The sequence below is a fragment of the Carassius auratus genome, unplaced genomic scaffold, assembly GCF_003368295.1.
Source record: "Carassius auratus strain Wakin unplaced genomic scaffold, ASM336829v1 scaf_tig00215301, whole genome shotgun sequence".
Lineage (NCBI taxonomy): Eukaryota > Metazoa > Chordata > Actinopteri > Cypriniformes > Cyprinidae > Carassius > Carassius auratus.
The window spans coordinates 54572-62625 of record NW_020528031.1 but is presented as its reverse complement, the minus strand read 5'-3'; the positions used below and the strand labels follow the sequence as shown (position 1 = coordinate 62625).

Here is an 8054-nt window from a genome sequence, read left to right as displayed (position 1 = left end):
TTAACATTAATTAGTTTAATTTAGTGATTCACCTGCGTAACAACTAGAGGGAAACCATCCTATTTTTTTTAATTCATTTTAATTCATTCATTAAAATTATATTATTTAAATACCGACATTTGCACTTATATGTTTCAGAAAACACCTTGAAACTATAGGCCTATTTCACAAGATGGCGACCGAGACCGGAAGTAGGGTAGCGGTTTTTCCGGTCGCGCCAGTGCTACTATCGCTACTCATTAGGATAATGGATTGCGAACAGCTTTTCTCCCAACCGTTAAATTATCTGCCAAAATGCAGAATTGCATATGTTGTTCGGGGGAGATGTCAATAGATCCATGTTGTGGGACTAAGGCTACAAATTATTTTTGGAACAATCAATGTTTGATTATCAAGGTAACGTTATGTATAATAAGCCAGTTGCAATGATAATGATTTTTGAATTAATTTATTTTATGGATTATTTTCAAAGCGGTTTAATAAAATCTAACTTCTTGTTAACTATGTGTGCGTGTTTGGACACTTCAGACTCAAATATTATTGCAGGGAAAGTGGTAATTAAGAAAGCATGAAGAACCACATCAGCTTGAGGTAAATACAAACAGGATTTAGTTTAATAATTCATTTTTATTTATTTTATTTTATCACAAAATGGTTTCCAATGTAGCCTGTTAGTAATCCCAGTCCATAGCATCAGTAACTGTATAATTTAGTAAGGAAGAATGAAAACAAAATAGGATGAGTTTCATTTTTTATTTTATTTATGTAGCAATGGTCATCTTAACCTCTGCGCAGTGTTCAGGGTATTTCAGCCCCCCCCCCCCCCCCCCCAAAAAAAAAACACCCTTCCCTTCATCTAAATGACATGACACTTAATGACTTTACCAAAACAGAAATTGGGATGTCTGATTGTATATTAGTGTAATAAAATCACTCATGAAAATGTTCATATAGTGCTTTTGTTTAAAATTGTTTTCCAATTTTAATGTTTTCCAGTAAATGGCAGAAATCTACCAGGCAGATTTTTCATAAGATCATGTATGAAAGCAAGAAATGTAGATATACTTTAAAATTAACTACATATTTATTTTGTTTAAGCATTTAATATAATTTTTTTTTTTCACAAAAATTTAACACAATTTAAACAAATTCCATATCACCTGTATAGTAAAAACATTAAAAGAAGTGATGTTATAATTCATGATTGTCTAGATATCAGTGTTTTTAATTTCACATCTTAAAGCACTTTTTTTATCATTTCAAATATCAGTATTCAACATTTTGGGATTAAAACATCAAAACATTATGCATTTGTAATTGCAGGTTAAATGCATTTATTTCTTGAATTAAAAAGTGTGTGTAAACATCTGTCTGGGTCTCTAGAGAGCGATGTGTAGAGGATTGAAACTTGATCCAGAGGTTTTTCACCGCTATGAGGAGACCTTCGACGTTAACGTTCTTCCATCTGGTCTCATCATCCACCCTGATGCTCCACACCTTGGTGCAGATGGCAAAGTGGTGGACCCAAATGAAGAACCTCTCTGTGGCCTGGTGTGAAAGAAATCGGAGAGGCATCCCACGTTGAGTTTATTGGGGACCATGCAAAACTGAGAAAGAAACACACATTGGCATTCCACGGTCAGCTGATGGTTACTGGCTTAGTTAACCTGGTGTGATCTTGTGGCAAGTACAAGAGGTGACTTCCATGTGGAGAGGGTGTGGAGAGAGATCACAGCTAACGCTGATGAATTCTACTTTGGCACATACATTCATTTTTTGCTAGGAAGAAAATAGGCAAGAAAAATTGACCAACAAATTATGTTCCTGTTCTATAGTAAATGTAGTTCTATAGTGTTCTATTACAAGAAAAAGCAGTTACCCCAATAATTAATGCTTCAATTAATTACATTTTATTGTTATTAATGTCATATTGTTGCAACATACCTACCCCAAACTGGAAAGATATGTCAGTTTGTGTTTTCTGATGTGTTCAGAATCTGAAACGATATTGCAGATCATAAGTATAGTTAGATTTTTATTCAAATTTTATGACTTAAATTTTCCACTTAAACCTAAGCATTAAATTCAGCAAAAAAAAAGCACACTAAGAAGTATGTGAAAGATTCTGTGTATAATGTTGGTTAAAACCCTGGCTGAGAAGGTAACAAAAGCTTAAACTTACTAGAAGATAGCAAAATTATTATCACAAACCAGGCAAGCTACTAGAAGGTGAAGAGAAGCATGGTGTCACTAGCAGGTGAGAAGGAGAGTGATGTTATTAGCAGGTGTGTAGATGCTGCTGATGTCACTAGCAGGTGAGGAGGAGAGTGATGTTATTAGCAGGTTTGTAGATGATGCTGATGTCACTAGCAGGTGAAGAGGAGAGTGATGTTTTTAGCAAGTGTGTAGATGCTACTGATGTCATTAGCAGGTGTTTTTTCCAGCTCTTTTTTTCCCCCATGCCCCAGCAAGAGCACCTAATTAAAGTAAAGCAAACAACAATACTTGTATTATTTTGTGTTAAACACTTAACACTTTAATAAAAAACAACTTATTAACTTGGAAATCACATTTATGCAATATACAAGTTACTTAGAACATCAATTCAAAGTTAAATAACCTACAAACCATTATAAAATAATTTGAATTCTGCTTGTACAACAGGTGTTTGTTCAACTGCTCGTATTTCCTAAATTTTTGTGGATTTTATTGATGACTTGAATTGTCTTTGTTAATTTTGTGAAACTTAAGCCAGAAAGAGAGCAGTATAAAAGGGTGATGGCAAAACACAGTTTCAATAACCTGCTCGACTGTTAGCATAACTGCGACCATGTGCTACATTAAATGTATAACTTTACATCTAGCAATACAAATAAAACATACTATATTTTATTAATGTCTATAGTTGCTGATAAACTTTTAATATAAGTTATTGTTTTAATTAACACATTACACTCACCTGGGACAGGACGGCTGTTGTTGCACCATCTCGACATTTACTGCTCTGCACCACAAACATCCCGTTTTGACGCGTGATTTAACGTCTCCGTATCTTTTCCACGCAAACCCGGAAGTCACATCTCGTGGTGCGAGATCTTTACATAGACAGTAAAAGGATCTTTACGACCGGACTCCGGTTGGACACGGACCACATCCTCCGTGTAGTGCTTAGCACAGACTAAAGTCCTACCTTTCCTCACAGTAAAGGTCGCCCCCTCCTCTCTCCATATAGCCCAATTTCAACGCTTTTTTTAAATTTTCGTCGGTGGGAAAACTATGAAATGATAAATAAGGCTGTATTTTATTTGAATTTGAACACAAAGGCACACTACACATCTGATTACTTCTGGTCTCCGCCATTTTTCGGCAGGCGAATGAACGCTAGCGCTTTCACCGGAAAATAAGTTACCTGTCACAGTGTCTGGGTTGTGTTCCCTGGGGTTCCACTAGATGTACTCCTTTCTCACGGTGTCTGTCACCAGATCACTTCCTGTTCCCTTATTTGGTCACCTTCCTCCTTGTTGTGTAATTGATTGTTCCCCCACCTGTCTCCTGTTTCCTCATTATTCCTCTGTGTATTTATACCCTGTCTGTCTTAGTCTGTGTTACGGAGTCCTTGTTTATGTCTTATGATAATTCATGTCCGTCAATTCTTCCTTGCCTTGCCTTGCCTTGCCTTATAAATAAGTATAAAACCTAGCAGTCAAATGCATTGTTGATATTTGAATTTAAATTTGTCTATGAAAGATTGTTTGTTACTGTACTGTGATGAAAGAGTATCACAATGCTGAAAAAGCTTTTTGAATTTTTTTTTTTTTTTTTACATGATTTGATATAAAAATAATCGAGTCCAAACATAGCACAAAGCTTGTGTTTTGTGGCTTAAACAGCCGCAGATCAGTAGCGGACTACCAACGCGTCCCGTGTGAAAGCACAATGAGTCCGTGCTGCTTCGCGAAGCATGCAAATACTGACAGGCCAGCGGGCAGTATAAAATGCATGGGCGCGAAAATTACGTCAGAATCTCTTTCTTCACGCTAGAAGTCTTATCTAAAGTGATTGTGGAAGTTGCAATAGAGGACTAGTCACCCTGTTTTTCCTCTCCGCATCCAATGACTGCTAATGCTAGATTCGGACCTTCACCAGTTCTGTGTGACCTGCCGGGGAGCCTCACACGGACCACACGTGCGCCAACTGTGCCGAGCTGCCAGTGCGCCAGAGTGGCTCGGAAAACAGCGGGAATGAGGCCCATTGCCGCCAGCGAGCCGTTAGTGGGCTCTCCCGCACCCGAAGACGAGTTTGACATCGGCTTGGTGGACGATAGCTTCCGCCCCGCGAACTTCGTCGTCTTCGGAGCTGGCGAGGAAAACAACTCCATGTCGCTTTCGACGTCGGAAAAGGTTTGGGCCTCGCAGTGGGACCGCCCCGACCAAGAGGGCCCTGCAGACCTCCAGGAGGAGCTTGTCAGGGTATCCGGAAAGGCATCACGGAGCTGGGTCTCGCTTGCAACGCACCTGACGAGCCTGTGAAAGATAGCTGGACTCGTGGCTCCTCCAGTCGAGCTGCTGCCAGACGGCATTGAGGCATGCAAGAGCTCGCGGTGAAGTCGTGGGCTGCACCCCAATCGGCGTGCACCCACTCTGCCACGCAGGCCATGTTCACGCACGTGGTCATCCTTACGGGCACCTATTGCTTACCCTAGCTGACAAGGAAGATGCGGACCATAGGACGCTCCTAAACGTTCCAGTTGCTCCCTACGTCCTCTTTGGTGACGCCATGGAGTCATGGAGTATTTCTCAGAGATGCAGAAATCGCGCCAAGGCGATGAGCCACGTGATGCCCCGTCGCTCACTCGGCGCCATGTACAAATAGATCATGTCCCCCATGTTCCTTCGGGCGACAATTGCTTTGTGTGTTTAAATGCTGTTTGTGTGAGTTTCACAATAGAAGCATGTACACAATCAACAAAAGAGCTTTTTCTTTCGCTTACACTCAACACTGTGTCACTCGCCCTGTCTCATAGCAGCGCTGAGCCACAACCCATGATTATAATGGCCTCGCGAGGGCGCAAGAGTGCCAACACCACAAAAACACATGCATCATGTCCCCCATGTCACTTGCTATATGTGTTTAAATGCTGTTTGTGTGAGTAAAATTTTACTATAGAAGCATGTATTCAAATTCTTGCACCCAACACTGTGTCACTCGCCCTGTCTCAAACAGCGCAGAGCCACAACCCATGATTATAATGGCCTCTCGAGGGCGCAAGAGTGCCACACCATTATATAGCCGACGTGACGTGTATGTGACCGCTATTGCCGCTTTTCGTTCCCCGGTTGACTGGCAAACGATCGGTAAGCACGCTCTGGTAATCAGTTTTCTCAGGGGAGCAAGGAGATTGTGTACTTCATGGCCGCCCTCCGTGCCGCCGTGGGATTCAGCTCTAGTTTTGAGGGCTCTATCTCTTACTACCGTTCGAGCCCTTAGCTTCGATTGCGGTTAAGGAGCTTCCCTGATGTCTGCTTTGCTTCTTGCTCTCGCCTCGGCGAAGCGCCTTGGAGAGTTTCATGAGTTTTTGGTGAACGATATTGCATCGGTTTCAGACCTGGCGACTGTAATGTCACTCTCCGGCTGAGAGTTCCGCAGTCACTCAATACACCGTTTTTTTTTCCCTACCCACCTTATCTGTTGAGCTGTCAGCCTCGCATGATGCTGATGCTCAGAGCGCCGGGACCCTGTTAGGTTTTTACGGATTTAAATGGATCGCTCGGCCGCCTTTCGTCAGTCGGACCAGCTGTTCGTGTGCTTGGTGGATGTAATAAGGGACGTGCTGTTTCTAAACAGATACTTTCTCACTGGATCGCGGACGCTATCGAATACCAGGGGAAGGATTATCCCCTCAACATCAGAGCTCATTCTGCGAGGACAATATAAATGCTTCCTGATGGGCCTGGTTTAGAGGTATGTCTATCCAGTATTTATGTTATGCTGCTGGCTGGTCTTACCAGAACACAATCGCCAGGTTTTACAAGCTGGATGTACCCTCTGTAGCATCACAAGTACTTTCGGTGAGTTAAATTTTATTCATTCTGTTATAACCAGCTATACAGTAGTTACCATGGCTGCTAACTCTGTATTATGGTTTATATGGTTTATGCAGTTGTCACCGCAAACGCCATTGACTCTGTTTTCATGCTTATTATGTTGTGTCTGCCCTGGTAAGTGCAGACTTCGTTTTATTGCTAGAAGTTATGCAAATTTAGTTAGGGTCGGAGCAGATGTCTCATTGGTCTAGGTCCGCCTATAAGATACCATTGGCTAAAACTGTCCTGATTATGTGTGGGGGTGATTGACTCCTTTCAGGGCTTATCTTCACTGCTCTCACGGCGGGATTTTTTACAGTTCCCATATACGTCTTAGCTGACGTAATGTTGAGTTTCAGCCTCGAGAGGAAACGTCTAACTATCTTAACCTCGGTTCCCTGAGAGGGGGGAACGAGACATTACGTTAGCCGCCGTGGTCGCTGTTTGATCAGCTGTGCTAGCGTTCAGTCAAGTTCAAGTTCAAGTCTGCTTTATTGTCAATTTCCACATGTACAGTACATACATACAGAGAATCGAAATTGCGTTACTCTCAGACCCCGGTGCATACAGATAACATTAACATTAAAGCCTAAAAAAATAACTAGATCAAATATAAAATGTAGATACAATTATACAATAAGGGAATTATAAAAAAAGACATATAATAAAAATAAAAGTTAAAAATAAAGTTAAATAAAGCAGCGGAAGGTAAATGACAGATATAGTGCAAATCAATGAAGTGAACAACAGTGCAGTTAAAAGATTTTTTAGTGCAAAAAAATCACTTATTAAAAATATCTTAAGTCTGATTAAAGTGACAAGTGACAAGTGACCAAGAGCAGTTATTTAACTGACTGATGAGGTAGTTCCATGCCGAATGAGGTAGTGAGCGGTGAGTGAGCAGACCAATGCTGCACAAGTGACTCGTGCATGTCATCATATAATTAGTGGGGGGGGGGGGGTTCATAGTTCAGTGGTGCCTGGGGAAGAAGAGGGGAGGGGGGGCAGGTTCGGGAGGGAGTTCAGCTTCCTGACAGCCTGGTGGATGAAGCTGTCCTTCAGTCTGCTGGTCCTGGCCTGGAGACTCCACAGTCTCCTCCCTGATGGCAGCAGGCTGAAGAAGCTGTATGATGGGTGGGTGGGATCACCTGTGATGCAGAGGGCTTTGCGGGTGAGACGTGTTCCATAAATGTCCTGGAGGGAGGGTAGAGAGACACCAATGATCTTCTCAGCTGCTCTCACTATGCGTTGTAGAGTCTTTCGGCAGGACGCGTTGCAGGCGCCATACCACACAGTGATGCAGCTCGTCAGGATGCTCTCGATGGTGCCTCTGTAGAATGTGTACATGATGGGGGGGTGGGGCTCTGGCTCTCCTCAGTTTGCGGAGGAAGTAGAGATGCTGTTGTGATTTCTTGGCCAGTGCTGCGGTGTTTTCAGTCCAGGAGAGGTCCTCTGTGATGTGCACACCCAGGAACTTGATGTGGTGCATGACTAGCCGTTCAAAGCACTTCATGAGGATGGGGGTAAGTGCAACAGGACGGTAGTCATTGAAGCAGGATGGAGATGGCTTCTTCGGGACTGGGATGATAGTGGTAGTTTTAAAGCATGTGGGAACAACAGCCTGACTCAGTGAGATGTTAAAAATGTCTGTGAAGACATCAGTGAGTTCTGCTGCACAGTCTTTCAGTACACGCCCAGGGATGTTGTCAGGACCCGGAGCTTTGCGGGCATTGATCCTGCTGAAGGATCTCCTCACGCTGTCTGGGGTCAGAGTCATCACCTGGTCGCCGGGAGGAGGTGGAGTCTTCTGTGCAGTGGTGTGTTTTGTTGCTCAAAGCGAGCGAAGAAGGTGTTCAGCTCGTTCAGCAGAGAGAAGTTGTTGTCACAGGTCCGTGGTGGGGGCTTGTAGTCCGTAATGGTCTGTATCCCCTGCCACAGGCTCCTAGTGTCTCTGCTGTTGCTGAATTGGTG

The 8054-nt window shown here is 42.8% G+C and overlaps 1 long non-coding RNA gene across 1 annotated transcript; it reads right to left on the bottom strand.

Annotated features, from left to right (window-relative positions):
* Positions 1 to 1121: 1121 nt before the first annotated feature.
* LOC113094218 (uncharacterized) lies at positions 1122 to 2597 on the bottom strand. Its single transcript, XR_003288029.1, has 2 exons — positions 1949 to 2597; positions 1122 to 1607 (listed from the first exon to the last, which is right to left on the bottom strand). It is a non-coding gene; the product is annotated as an uncharacterized LOC113094218 (long non-coding RNA).
* Positions 2598 to 8054: the final 5457 nt, after the last annotated feature.